The sequence below is a fragment of the Phycodurus eques genome, chromosome 5 (genome assembly GCF_024500275.1).
Source record: "Phycodurus eques isolate BA_2022a chromosome 5, UOR_Pequ_1.1, whole genome shotgun sequence".
Classification (NCBI taxonomy): Eukaryota; Metazoa; Chordata; class Actinopteri; order Syngnathiformes; family Syngnathidae; genus Phycodurus; species Phycodurus eques.
The window spans coordinates 18,452,300-18,468,264 of record NC_084529.1 but is presented as its reverse complement, the minus strand read 5'-3'; the positions used below and the strand labels follow the sequence as shown (position 1 = coordinate 18,468,264).

Here is a 15,965-nt window from a genome sequence, read left to right as displayed (position 1 = left end):
CAAATTTAACAGTTGTATTTATTAAATCATTTTTCCCCTCCAGACAATATTTACAGTGTTTGTTTATAAGGTCACTTTTACCTGATTTGTGGCTTTTTATGCATAAGCGATAAATGCATCTATGGGGAATCAAATCATCCTCTCTACTTTGCAAAAAATTGAATTTGCATTTGTTAGAGATAGTAAAAAAGGCCTCTGTTGTTGTTTTCCTCAAGCATTTGTTCTTGACCTTGACCAAAAATATATATATATAAATCCCTCTGTGATTATGGTCCCCTTCACCCCCACTTTTCTACAGCAAGATGAAGAAAAAGGTACAGAAAGTCAGGCTGCAGATTTCCTGACTGGTATTTGTTCTTCTGCTAACATGTAAAGCTTTTCTTCTCACCATTTGAAGGTGAGAAAGATGAGAATTAAGGATGTACAACATAGCACAAACACATGGCATTATGTCACATACAGTAAACACCGCTTTACACAAGCTCACAGCTTTTCAATGGTTCCAGATAATGAATAAGCCGTTTAGTCACCGTCATCAAACAACACCGTTTTAATTATTTTCCTTTTAAAACCAGTCTGGACTCAGCAATTTTCCACCTTCGGAGTAGTACGACACTAATATCAGAGTTGTAGCCGAGGTGGGACTGGCTGTTGAAAGCACTCACAATAATGTCAACATCCAAATTTGATGGGTTCTGTTTAACAGGCAAAGACAAAAAAGACAAGGCTCTCTGTGTAAAAGAGGATTATAACAGTGGCCTGTCTTGGTCCAGTCGTGCAACCAAACACCTGTTTGGAAGGTAATTAACTCATTCCCCACTTGTTCCCCATTTTACTAGCTGTTTTAGAGTATTTTGACTAATCTTTCAAGACTCAGAGAATATTGTGTTAAGTGACAACATAAGCACAGAACCTACGAAAAGAAAGACTAGACTGTCTAGACTGATTTTATTTTTTTAGTAATCAGCAGTAGAACATAGGTTCGTTTCACCAAAAACACCCATTTGTGACCAAAAAGCGGAGATGCTTTTGGTGAAAAGCAAGCTTTGACGCTAATAATTTTAGTTTTAGTGACACCTCAAGCTATAAAACAAGACTGAGAAAGGGCTTTTGATCATAAAGTATTCAAATATTCATGTACAGTATTTACAGATAAACAACTAAGAAACGCGCCGTGAGCGAATAACTCACCGAAGGGCTCGAGTTGAATATCAGTAGTTTCATCATTCACTCCATGAGCTGTGTCATCTTTTCCCATGATTGCAACACGCATGTTCTACTACCTATCGCAACACATCCTCTGTTTTTACCATACAAATACATATTCTGTTCGAGTGTGAGGTGCCTGTATTTCTCCGACTTCCGTGTCAGCATTTCTTTCTCCCCCTCGTAATTGAAGTGGCAAGCTGAGATTTACTCCCTTATCTTTATCTTCTACTCAAAAACTGTGCTGATCTAAACTCCAAAGCGATGCGACGCCACCATCTACAGGGATCTCTTAGTCATTACAGTGGTTTAAAAAACTGAATATGACAGACAAGCTAGGTGAGACCCGATTTTCAAATACATGACGAATACTGTATATGTTGATTGCAGCAAACGTATAATTGACGAATACAAACATCCAAAGCAGTGAATGAGTTAAAAAATAAATAAATAAACAGCTTTGATTTAGGAACTTGATCCTAAAAACTTTTAAATGCCCAATTATTACTTTGTACAGAAACCGACGCATGGTTGAATGCATAACGAACGTTCCCATGTGCCACTGCACCTGTCTGGTGATTTATACCCAGCAGCAGCTGCGAAGTCGGCGACGTTGCCATGACTGTAACTCATCCCGCCAATTGGCTGACATTTCCCTTCTCCATGCATCATCCATTAAACGTTGTTTTTATTCAGACTTTATTCTTGCGCTCGCCACCTGCATTTACCGCGTGTCAGGCATCACAACTTGTGCAGGGTGTAATTTAAATGATCACTCCTCTGTTCTCATGGTTTATGAGCAGCAGTTGTTGTGGGGAACGGTGAATAATACAACTGCTGACAACAATGGCATTTTTTTTCAGGCAGGTAACAAAGGATTTTACTTTCGGGGTGCTGGAAAAGTCAAAGCAACGCCGCTTGAATTGCTTGGCTGACAGTTGAACGCTGCCACTTTAAAGCCCCTCATTGTATTTAGAAGTTGGCAACAATTAAGGAGTGGAAAAACTTGCTTTTGTGAATAAGTGTTACTATATTAACAAGTGCACCAGGTAGAACTCAAATCTTTAACAAGGCAGAACAATATTTGCATGTTGCCATTTCTACAGACGATAACTTATTTTCTGTTAGTAACAGTATAAATGAGTGTGTGTCTGTGTGTTTGTTGATAGAAACAGCGTATTTGTCATCATTTATTAACTTTTGCGACGTTGATTGTAACTTACATATTAGAGGAAAACACCTTTTTCTCGCTTTTTCCGTTCTTTAGTAATCAGCAGTAGAACGTGTTGGCTTCCCCAAAAATATCGGTTTCCGACCAAAAAGGGGAGAAAATGAGCTTTTTGTGAAATGAAACACGTCAAGTAGAACAGTGACAGTGAGTGTTTGCTTTTGTGACTCAAAGTTGCTGAATACTTGACAACTGTGACCTACCAAGTGAGTTGCTGCAGACTAAGACTAATCTGTACAGAGCTCAAACACATACTTTTATACATACCATACATATGCATACTCTGTTTGGGTGTTAGGTCCCTAAACTTGTTCGAATTCCAATGAATGAACGAATTGAATTTCTCTCCCTCATAATCAACGTGACAAGCCGAGATTTACTACCTAATCTTTGCCTTCAACTCAAAAGCTGTGCTGAGCTCAAATCCAAAGTGATGCAATGCTGCCATCTTCTGGTGTTTGTTTGTCATTACATTATTACAGTTACAGTATGCAGAAGCACGTATTTTACAGACAAGATGGGCAAGACCTCCCACACCTACCTGTTGAAAAGCATACTTTGACGAATAAATTTGTCGGTGGCAGTGAACGGTTGGATTCCAGTTGACGAATAGAAATATCCACAGCAGTGAATGAGTTAATAGTGCCACTCCAGGCTTTTCGGGGGTGGGTAATGCACATACAATGGCGTTAAAAATTTGGACACAGAGGCAAAGTTGTGAGTTTTAAAAATTATGAATTCAATCATAAATCATTCAAGGCAATTTTACGGTGTCTTCATTGACAAGTGCCACAACCCATTACAAAAACTGTCATGTCAGAATCAGAATCAGAATTCAGAATCAGACTCAGAATCAGAATCATCTTTATTTGCCAAGTATGTCCAATAAACACACAAGGAATTTGTCTCCGGTAGTTGGAGCCGCTCTAGTACGACAACAGACAGTCAATTGACAGAGAACAATTTTGAGACATAAAGACATTGACAAAAAAGAAAAAAAACAGTCACTGAGCAGGGCAATACATGAAATATTCCTGGAGTAATTACTACCTGCACTTGGTGGAGGTAATTTGCAGAGTGGCAGATGTGATTGGCTCGGCTGAAACTGCATGGCCACAAGGAAAGCTTGTTGGATGCTTATCAGGGACACGTGGTTGACACGGTCATGGAAAATGCCGCTGACCTTGGCTGAATAGCTGTAAACAAGCTTTCTTGTAATATCACGGGTCAAACGCAAACACCTACGCTCAAATGTACGTATTGGCAAAAGAGGCCAATTCAAGAGAAAAACAAAAAATAAAAATCATGCCATACGTACTGGAACTTTGAGCTCTGCTGCACGGAGCAATGAGAGTTATTACTGATATTAACCTGAGCTTGTGGCTAAACCACAATAATAATTTGCATGAATGAAATATTAATAAAGTCCCCCCACACACGACGTAAATGGAGATCAGTCAAAGGGATTTATGCTAAGTAGTAATAGGGAAGATAAATGAGATACAGTGATTATGTTTAAAGGAGGTATGGGGGTTAATTAATGCAAAATAAATTCAAAAATTGAATTTTTGAATAGGACAAAATAGTGAAGTCATTTTTGCTCTTCCGTGGACCAGACTGCTTTGACAGAGGGAGGGACAGACTGAATTCATGAATGTGTCAGCGATTAGGCTTAACGAAGGCAGTGTGTAATGAGAGCGTGAAGTTTAACAGCCGAAAGTCACTGTCCACGCCCCTTCGTATTAACAGTAGTTGTCGCTGTCACACTGACATCACCACACATCTAATTATATCAATACATGAAGTCGCAAAGGTTGCGTAAACGCGCACTTTCAGAAACAGCAACATCATTCCTTGTGCGTTTTTGACATACTTGGCAAATAAAGATGATTCTGATTCCGCTTCAGGGAGCTATGTCTGAAAGTCAAAGGTTACGAAATGGCTCAAAGCGTAACAGTGACCACATATCACCGTTCAACTTGCTTTTATGCTCACAAGATCCTGAATTAGTGCTGTGTGATTGTCAAAAGCCACTCTGGATGACCCACATTCCTAATGTTTGTAAATTGAGATTCAATTATGCTCGTTAGTCTTATTCCATAAAGCATTTACATGACACGAGAAACACATTCTCATCAACATGCAGCCTCCTGAAAGGCAATTTGGGAGAGCAAGGGTTTAAATTAAAGTTGTCTACGAAATGTATTTGTGAGACAGCCTCAACATCGGGACAAGGAAATGCAATAAACAAACAACCGCACTCATTTGGGAATGTGGCAAGAAGCACGGATGCTCTCATTGCAGAGTCACGGAAATAGTGCACACTGGGTGAACAAGTCTGGTATGATATATTTTAAAAATAAAAAAACACAATATTGTTGCACATGATGGGACTATGATATAATGTTTGAGCTCTGTACAGATTAGTCTTTGTCTGCAGCAACTCACTTGGTAGGTCACATTTGTCAAGTAGTCAACACTTCAAAAGTCAACTCCAAGGATATATGTCCAAACATGGCTGAATTTTCAAATCTCACTTTCAACTCATCTTCAAATCCACAGAAAAATACAACTAAAGAGATTCATGTTCTCTTTTGACAATCAAAGTCTTCTCCTTGCATCGGAACAGCCCAATTTCCATGATCCTGAAAGCAGCTTGCTCACCAACAAATTGTCCGCCAATCAAACACTCCACACTTGTTTTTCACTTTTTCAGTCTATTTTCTCTTTTGAAAAGAACCACCCCTGCAGAATCAATCAATAATGGTACGGTCCGTTATGGGTTAAAACTTAAGTAGAGCTCTACGAAAGGAAACACCATTCAAGTTTAATATGCCTGTTCTGTTGCATTGCGATGTATTATCCTCTAACCCACTACCTTTTAATGTTTCTTGGCAATCTCCCCTCCATGTTTTTGCAAGCCATTTCTTGATTACTAAAGGCATCAATATTCGATGTAGAATCAGGCCTAAAACCACTATGACTAAGCTCCTAACAGGCTCGGCTGACAAAGGACAGTGACCTCCGTGTTCCCGAGGCTTTGCAATCACTTTAAAAGCTCACTTTATAGACGAGAAAAAAAAGATTAAACCTTTACAAGAGGAAGTTTCCACTCACACACACAAAAATCTGTTGCCAAACTAAATCCTACAAGCGGCCTGGATGCAAAACTATTTGATAGCTCTACTCAAGGTCAAGCAGCTCCAATCCTTCGATTCTTACCTTCGCCTCGGCACTCTAGCAGCCTATTGTAAGTGCTCAATCATTTAGGGAACACAATCTTGTCCTCTTTTTTGCCATTTTGAGTGAAAATGATCCAGAGTAAGCGAGGACATTTCATATATAAGATGAATGTGCAGCGAATATCCATTTAAAGGGCTGTTAAAACACACGTCATAAACCCAGGAGATTAATTCAGTGAGACATTTTAATATCACTCACAATAATGAGGCACACACACAAAAGAAAGACAAATTGTTTGAAAGTTGATGCACTCGCATTACGTCTGCTGCCTTCTTCGCGTTACATTTCAGCCACACAACACCTTTGTATATGTGGAAACCTGTTTCCATGGCAACCCTTGTGGTCAAAGGCAAAGAGTTCATTCACCTGCATTAAGCGGTGAGTGCAAGGATTAAGTTCAATGACGCACACTATCATGTTCCCCGTAATACGAATTGTGTTGCTATCGGACAGGAGTCTTTGATTTTGATACTTGACTTTGTTCTGACAATAAGTTAGAACATGAATCAAGAAGCTGCAAATCCCGTAACATGATAGAACTGCGGCCCTGGCATCCTTTGGATGGCTGACCTTGGATTCTTGTTTGGAGTTCTGCAGCACGGATTAGGAGAAATCTTCCGCAAACACACATTTTGCTCCGAGAGATCGGCGCCTGTTTTTCTCCCTCAGCTTTATTACTGCAATGCAAAACAAGGCGAGTTCTGAACTGTACAATCTTTGGCTATTGACAGCACTGTGGAATAGGAAGGGCGCTGGTGGTGGGGAGGGGGTGGGGCTCTTATCATTTTTCTTTTCCTGCCAAAACTAGGTCAAGCTAAAACTTCTATTTGAAGAAAAGACTTCCAAAAGTCAAGCTAGACTTGCGGGCAATATGATCTACCCATAAATTAATGGGTGCCTTTTTCATGCTTTTAACTGTAATGTGCGCAAACAACATTATTGCTATTATAAAGCAACAATAGATGGGGATTTTACCTTATGTGCTTCAGTTTCACTGGCCATTAGCAAAAGGTCATCGTCAAGGGAATGGCAATCCTGGTCCACTTATTTTACAGGTCTATAACAGCGGTGGACCAGCCTGGAAAATTCTTACCTAAGCATCCGTGGTGCCATTAAAGCTCCTTGCTGTATTTGTATAAACACATTAAAGAGTTCACACAATCTTGAAGTCCCTGCAAAGTGACAATAAATGTCTTCTAAATTTGAGACACCACATAAAAGAGTTGTTTACAACCCTGCCAAATTTCAATGATTTAAAAAAATCCCTTCTTCCCTTATTTTGCCCTTCTCACCATGTCATGCGCACACTCAAGGCCGACAATGAGGCGCTCTAAAGCGGCCATGCCAGTGGACTATCTGAAGGTAAAATACAGTTTCTGGGTGTAGGTATAGCTAACTAGCTAATTTTACAATTGTGCCAGATAACCGCTGATTTGAAAGAAGACACTCAATTTCTTATATAATGGGAGAAGAGCGTCTCATGCCGTACACCCAAGTGTGTCACTGAGCGCCGTTTTAGCCACGCCCTCCATAATAAGAGGAAAACTGAAATGGTGAAAAAAAACATTTAATGTTATAGCTCCACAATTGAGAACTTCGTACTGGATGTTAACTACCTCACGTCTGAAGACAGGAAGGCAGTCTGCTCTGGTAACCTTCCATTAGATAATTGTAAATGATTGGTGAATAGCAGAAAGAGTGGTAACAGACCAAGCATGGAAAGTCATGTGACGCTGATATGAAGAAGTTTGCAAAATGCTGAGTCACTAACATTTAAAGTGGAGATTGTACGTGCTGAAAATGAAATCTGAGCTCAAAAGTCCGTAATGCAAGTCAAAGAATAATCAACAACAAACACCCCCCCCCCCCCCCCAAAAAAAATGCACCATTTTGGGTCAGCGCTCACTGTGATCTAACAGCTCCACATTAGAACATTAGCGCACGGCGTGAAAAAAGCTTTGTAAGATCTCATAAACACTGAAGCACACTTTAGTTTGTAATGCTTTGATTGGGTTTTCCGCACACAAGCTGCTTGAACGGCTTATCGGAAGGCAATGGATATTATTTTGATGTGTTATACAAAAAAAGAAAAAAAACGCTGCCATCCTTTGGGGCAGTTTTACAAGGACTTTGTTACGATTAAATCGTACGTTTGAAAACATGTTGCTCACGACCACACACTCCTTTCAGAGACAAGGACTAAAGAAGCAGTTAATAGCACACCATCTGCACTGAATGGAGGCTGTGGAGCAAGAGAATACCACATTGCACAAGCTGCCTTCCGTGTTTTAAAAAGGGCACGGCGCATTTCGTAACGTGTGTTGACAACCTTTGATGTAACCCAAACATTGTCATCACGGCAAACAAACACACCTCCTCCATCTCGAACGCTCGCTGAGGCGGAGGAGGTGGCACGCTGTCTGGCGTGATATTTATTAGCCACTACACATTTACAGATAATAGCAACATAGAGGAAGTCTGATTTGCATGAAGCAGAAACTATAAATGGCAGTAGTGCTTTTGAACTTCCCCTTTGGGATCAATAAAATATCTATAGATCAAGTGTTGATGCTTTTAGATACAGTTGAGAAAATGTATTTAAGTCAGAATTATTCTTAGCTCATTCCCCACCAGCCATTTTTAAAGTTCCTAATATTGGCAGCTGTTTTTTGTCTGATCTTTCAAGATGCACTTTGTGTTATTGTGAGTATTGTGTTTTGTAACTAAAAAAGAAATCAAACCTTCCCAAATAAAGAGTAGACTCTTCTTTCATCCATCCATCCATCCATTTTCTGTACCGCTTATCCTCACTAGGGTCACGGGCTGCTGGAGCCTATCCCAGCTATCATCGGGCAGGAGGCGGGGTACATCCTGAACCGGTCGCCAGCCAATCGCAGGGCACATACAAACAAACAATTTACGGGCAATTGAGAGTCTTCGATCAACCTACCACGCATGTTTTTGGGTTATGGGAGGGAACCGGAGTGCCTGGAGAAAACACTCTTCTTTCACCAGAAAAAAAAAAAAAAAGTTTCTAGCTTTTTTCATTCTTTAGTAATCAGCAGTAAAATAATGGTTGCTTTCACCAAAAACCAAACATGGCTCGAGTTGTTTGTCGAGTTCGTCTTTCACTCCATGACCTACGTCATCTCGACACACGCTTTCTACAACCTACCGTGACACATATTCTGTTTATTCCATATCCATACTCTGTTCGAGTGTGAGATGCCTTGTTAGACTTACTTTCCCTCATAACGGACGGTAAAAGCGAGATACACCACCTTATCTTTATCTTCCACTCAAAAGCTGTGTTGAGTTCAAATCAGTGAAGTGATGCAATGCCACCATCTACAGGGATCTGTTCGTCATTACAGTGTTTTTTACAAACTTAAATTTCACAGACAGGCTGGGCGAGAACCTCGTCGACGCCTGCTTGTCTAATACACAAGTCAGTAGCAGGAAACTGTTGGATACCAGTTGACAAAAATAAACAGTGAATGAGTTACGGGCAATCCATTCGTTGGTGGTTACCTGAACAGCTATCCTAGTCACTTCAACATACTTTAAAATGAATGATTTCGAGAAAGGAAATGCCAAATAAAAGCCTGTAATTAAAGTCGTACAAATGTAGAATCTAATTGTGTTTTCTGAACAAAACAACAGCTTTGTACTTCAAGGATTGAGACAACACGTCCAAAAATCTGTACTTTGTCAGAAACATGTCTTTTTCGTGCCCTCTGATTGCACCATATGATGGTACTAAAAAATATCATAAAACAAAAAAAAAACGGTCTCGTTCTTGTTCCTGTCTCATACGTCTTCACTCATGCGGAAGGCCGTCCGTCAGTTTTACAGCATGTCGACCTCCCCTCAACACAGCGCAGATGACTGATGGGCCTAAGTGCGACTAAATAACTACGGCAGGGGATGATAAAATCGTGAAAACACACATCCTGGACAGGAAATTGGCCATTTTGGACCCATTGACACAACGGAGCTTAAGTGATGGCACTTCCTCACAATGCTCATCCCCTTGGAAAGCGAAAATGTCTCGGTCGCCCATAGGGAGATAGTTACAGTCCACTGGACATATTTCCTAGGAACGCCAACCTAATAGGTGTATTTTTTTCTTTTTTCTTCTTTTTTTTTGTGTGTCCTTGCCCTTCTCGCCTTAACAGAGTCAAAGCTAAGCTGTGCTGAAAAAAATGTGCATTCATTATGCAGCTGCAATAAGGTAAGGAACTGAGACAGTACATTCTGAGGGGGTGTTATCAAACAAAGTAGGGTAATGAGAACTACTAAATCTCAACGAAAACAGGTTCCTGTGGCTTAATGAGTGAATGGAATATCAATGACAAGCTGCTTTGAGGTGACTAAGGCTGGATTCAAACTATGCGGTTAACATGACAGTTCAGAAATGTAAGGAGAAAAAAAATGCAGGAAATGGGTTATCCTCACATCATAATCAGGCGTCTTCCTGAAGTTGGATAAAAATCTGTTGTGAATGGGATATCTGCCAATGTGACTGCAGCATACACTGGCAGATCGGATATACAGCATCAATAAAGCCTAACATGAAATATGATTAAAAAAAACACGTAAGATCATAAAAATGAAATGATAGAAGAATCTGACAGGATTTATCCTACTAAAAATGTATCTCCTTACTGAACCAAAAATGTTTACGCAAAGTCAACTTTCTGTGGGAAAACCCTCGTTGTTCATTATCAAAAGGATCGGCTCAAAGATCGAGGTCAATATACTGTATGCCAGAATTAGGTTGGAACAAGTGGTCCCAGTGGGGTTGATTTGGTCAGCATCCAAGTTCGATTCTTCTACCCAACCAAACCGCATCAAGGGAAAAAGCAAACTGGACTTAAAAACGGACTGTTGTCCGCTGGCGACAAAGTCAAATTTGCATTGGTTAACTCAGTTATATAAATGTGAAGACCTGAGTAAAGATTCTATACTACGAGAAATATGCTAAAATGTATGCAAATGATGCTTCGATTTTTCCCTCCAAGTTTTTGTTAAGGTTGTCAGTTTAACCTTTCTGGTGAAGGAAACAACATCCATCATTTGAATGAGCGAGGACACCCAATGAATCCAAGAGCAACTACATGACATCGCTTGACTTTTACAAAGCCAAATGGTGGAATTTTAAGTCTTCCGATGGTGTGGCACAGCTGGTCTGAGCACAAGCGGGTGTGAAAAATGATTTAAGAGCTAATAAATAATGTATCTGTGTGTTGTCAGAAGTGTTAAACCACTTTTGTGAGAATGAGGATCTCCGAGATTTAGCAGACAGCTTTGCTTGGGGCAATATGCTAAATTGCTCATATTCAGTTGCTCAGGCAAATTAAAAAGCATATAGTGGTGACTATGGCAGTCTCAAAATGCTTATACAGTTTACATTTTGTAACATCAATTTAGATGTTTGGGTTCAGACTTAAAAAGAACTGCCATAGATTCTTTCAACGGGGGAGGGGGGTCCTCGGTTTACAACGGAGTTCCATTCCTACGGTGGCGACATAACCCGCATCGATATCCAAGTCGGAATGAGCCATAGTCTATCACTAACCTACTCTAACACAGTAGTGAAGTCACAGTTACAGTAAATATTTGTCTGAAAAACACTTCAAAGTCATAAATACAAACAAAACAATCAAATGTCGAGCATGCCTTCTGGTGCCGGGAGACGACATATTATTACACCCCTGCGCAACTTAGTTTATCGCGCACGGTTCATAAGCTTAAAACGTCGCACATAGGAACCGCAAACAGAGGACCCACTGTAATGGGCATGACACGACATATTAGCATAAGCTTTGCCTGATACTATTTTAGCATTTAGCAAGCAGTTCTAGCTCAGCTTTGGCAAAGGAGTGGTTTTGTCAGAGGGGCAAGGTCTTAAACAAACACATGCACACACAGGATATTGTCTAAACTGCTTCACTGTATTTATTTATTCATGGGATGTATTAATGGTATTAATTATGGTATTTTCACTGGATTTAGTGAAGTCTCTCTTGGACTCAAACTCTGGACAACACCCGTCCATATAGCTGGGACAGTGAGAAAGTTAAAGTAAGCATGTCATTAACAGTATTTATTAAAGTAATTTCATTGCAATAAAGTAATTTAATTACAGTAAGTTAGCACCCATTATTTCTGTCATGTTATAATGTTGATTTGACCTAAACCTATGTCAGTGGCCAATCCTTGAATGCCCCCTAGAGGTCATTGGTGTTTTAACTTTTGTCTAAAATGCTAGAGAATACTTTGAGCTGGGACCGGCTCCAGCACGCCCGCAACCCTTGTGAGGATCATCTGTACAGAAAATCGATGGATGGATGGATACAGTATACAGTACACAAGTATATACAATAAATCAACAAGTCATGTAAATAGAAACGTTGCTCCATTTTGTGATCGGATCGGTGATCGGTTATCATTTTTTTTAAACTTGCTGATCGGCGAGCGGCCCCAAAAATTCTGATCGTGTAAAGCCTAGTAATAATTCTTTAGAAAACAGATTTGTTTCTTTACATTCTCTTTTACCATGCTTTATGTTTGTATACAGTACAGTGCGCTACTTTTGTTATTCAAAAATACATGCAGTAAAAAAATGGTGGTGTTTTTTTAGGGTCTGGAACCGATTAATGGCATTTCACTTAATGTCAATGGGGAAAACATATTTGATATACACATCCGATTGCCAACCCCAAGAATGTGATACTGACATAGGCTACAGTGTAAAAAAAAAAAAAAGAAAAAAAAAGAAAAAAGCATTGTACACTATTGCACTACCATAACATAAACAATCAATTTTGGATTCAAGATGGCGCCATGACCCAAAAGGCCGCGTTATGTTCTGGCTAATTTGCCAAAGTGGAGTGGTGTTACTTACAGGAAGTAAGTGTTGGCGTGCTGGTTCGAATATGCCGCTGCAGCTGCTTGCTGTGCAGAGCAAGAGGAAGAGAGGCAGGCAATGTTGTGTGGAGGGCTCTCCTTAATCCGCATTCCCTCCCCGTGGTCTCATAACCTCTCCTATCGATCAGCTACCTGCAAAAAAATGTGTTATGTTAAAATACAACTCTGAAGTATAAAGTTCGCGTGAAATACTAATATGTGGCCACATAGGTATAATGGATAAAGGTCTACACACCCCTGTTCACCCAGGAGTATGTGATTTAAAAATGAGAAAAGCTGAACTTTATTCGGGGTTAACCAGAGGCACTTGAAATGGCGGCAGGTGTGTGCTGCTGACTCTCATTTGCGAATGCAAATGCCCACCTCGCACCAGCACTGTGTTTTGTCCTCACGCCGCGGCTTGTAATTAGTTGGGATATTTGTCAAAAATGTAATGTAGTGCTGTAATTTTCAACACATTAAATTACATCAATTCTAGCTTCTACGGCCACACCGCATACCATTTGCCAATCATGAGTGGATGAATACGATGTTGAAGGAGTTATTTGCACACATTGTGATCCCGCACTGTTGAACGCTCTTTGAAAATGCGGTCTTCGCTCACAAAGTTCACATCTCAACTTGTCGCCAGTAATAAGCACATGCTCCATTTCGCTCTCTGCGGGTGTGAGATTATCATCCTTTGGAGATGTAAAAATATGTTGTTCGCAGTGGGGAGGGTTGGACACGGCCACAGATGAATTATTCATTTATCACAGGGAAGATTTGATGAAAAAGAGCTGCTTGGAGCATTATCAACAATCACATCTTGGATAGATTTCTACATTAAAGACAGCTTGAATATGAAAACCCCACAGTTACATGCTAGCGCACCTAAATGCGAAGCGGTGATCTTTTGATCCACCGGGCTTACTCACTAACATCTGCGCTTGAATAATTTGTCTGCACTAATAGAGACACTTTGTTCTTCCTCAAAAAGATGTGGCACTCATCAGCTGCCTCATTAATGGCACGACAATTACTTTCCGAGCATGATATCTGGCTACGGAGCTTCGCGAGCATCTGTGCGGAAGCTCAAATGTCCGCAACGGTCTGGCTGCAAACGCACTTTGTGTAGTACACGACTACATCGCTGTGTTGTCGTCTTCCGTGACTGTTGGAAGGAACCGCCACCTTACAGACTGTACCTTGGGCTTTGATTGTGTATTATTCTTGCTAAGGTTGTGCTTATTATTAAGCGTTTCATGCTCAAACATATCTCTTCAAACTGTGCTGGGGTCAGGGAAGCTTAGCGTACTTTGGTGCGGCATGGAGTACTCAAACAAGTCGAAAAAAAATTGGACTTGGTTCAGTTCAGTCCGGTACGGTATAAATGTCTGTCCAAGGCTATACAGTATTCGATTGTGGCTGTGTTCACAGAATATCATTGCGGTGGGAGCTGATGGAAATTCTACTCTTTTTTTTTAACAAAGTATATTATCTCTTTAAGTATGATTGCTTGAATAAAATACCTTATTTTAATAAAATAAGGGTTAGAGTTTGTAGCCAAAATTGTTGAGTATACTTGAAAATGGGAGGCTTTACCTTTCATAAAGATATATTTTTTTGGACCATAAAACACAGTTTTACTCAACAAGGAGTGAATGTAATCTACCAAGGATGTGTTTAAGCACTAAAGGAAGATGTGTCAGGCCCACCGATGCTGAAACTGCTTATATGTTGCTGCTGCTCGAATGAAACCTGGAAGTCGGCTCCTCGTCAGCGGAATATTGAAACGAGCGGCGCGGCTGATGAGGGAAATCTGCACGTTTGTTTCACTACTTGAAAGACGTCAGCTTGGCCACGCAAAAAATATTCCTGCAACTCGGTCACACTGACGCCACCGTAGAGCATCGCGGTTTTGCTGGTGGCTGCTATGCAGAATAGCAAGTAATAGGAGTGGAGAATGAACAAACGCTGAGCTAACATTTTAAAGACGACAGAATAACCTCAAAACGGGCAAAGATTCTTTAACAAACATTACCCATCACGGTCAAAATGATTTAGAATGGAACATCCAAAGTGAGGAGCAGCTAACATAGCAGTCTACATCTTCAGTCATTCGTGTCGAACAGGACAAACCGATGGCAGCAGAATATCTCAATCAATATCCTCTTTTCATAAAAAGTTGGCCAATGTCTCTCTAACTGACAGTCCTATCTCGATGAGACATGCAAACAATAACAATGCTTAACAGTCACTTCTGCGCAATCATCCACTTGGTTACTGGCATTCATCTCCAATTATTATAACACTTGACAAAAGTGTTTATGCCTTAAATGAGTCCGCTTACGCCACATTAACTTCCAGTGGATATTCTTATCATCAAGAAAGATTATGTGACGTTGGTTAAAAATGAGGCCTAGTGCGGTTTTCCGGCATCACGCATTAGGATATTTGAGGTCTATTTTGATGCAGCTCAAAATGTGGCATTTTGGCTTTGGAGGTTCCACTGTACATGTAACGCACAGGAAAGGAGTCAGTAATGAACACATGGAAAAAAGATGAAAACTCAAAACATGGAAAATGATGACGATCCAATTGTACCCTTGAGGGGAGTGGAATTTCAAAGTGGCGAATGCTACAATATGTAACAAATGCATGCCTAAGCAAATTGGAGCTCTACAACATCAAAGCTCTCGAAGAAGAAAAACAACTTCTCGGTTTCTATCTTGAACCTTCCATATCACCTCCGTGAGCTCAAGTCTTTGCAACCGAGAGCTTGAGACTTTGATTTCCCTCCTCCTCGCAGTGTCTGTGACAAGATTAGGCTATCTCTCCTTGTGCACATGGATGACTGACTCCTTGGGGCCGGTGGCATCGCTCTGGCATCCCCATCCTCCATGCGCCGTCCCGAGGCAGCAAACATTTCTATTTTGAACAGGATTAGCTCTCAGCACAAGTCACCTAATAGGCGACCGCATCACCCGGCTTTGTCGTTAGTTACGTATCGTTGTTGTTAAAGTGGCATATTGTTTTATTGCAGCTAATTATTTAAAAGTCTGACAATCCACAATTAACATTGTAGATATTAAAAATGTTTTTCTGACCAGACGTAATTACATTTTCAACAGTTGGAATTTTCATTCAAGCTATCTGTAACGTAACTTTGACTACTCAAAACAACAGAAAGAGATATCTGGAATTTACTTTTGTCTAGTCAAAACGGAATCACAGATATGTGGCTACCCAGGACAACTGACCCCAAATGATATCACTTTTGTGATTCATGCGTATGGGCTTTCGCATTACAGATATCAACAATTCAGTTGCAGAGATCCACTACTGAATTACAGATATCTGCAACTGAATTGCA

At 40.3% G+C, this 15,965-nt stretch overlaps 1 protein-coding gene across 1 annotated transcript in view; it reads right to left on the bottom strand.

Moving 5' to 3' along the window:
* Positions 1 to 15,965, bottom strand: part of lingo1a (leucine rich repeat and Ig domain containing 1a) — a 98,822-nt gene that overhangs the window by 49,440 nt on the left and 33,417 nt on the right. The window contains exon 2 of the mRNA XM_061677909.1: positions 12,588 to 12,742. The gene's annotated coding sequence lies outside the window, so the exon portion shown is untranslated. The remainder of the gene's footprint in view (positions 1 to 12,587; positions 12,743 to 15,965) is intronic.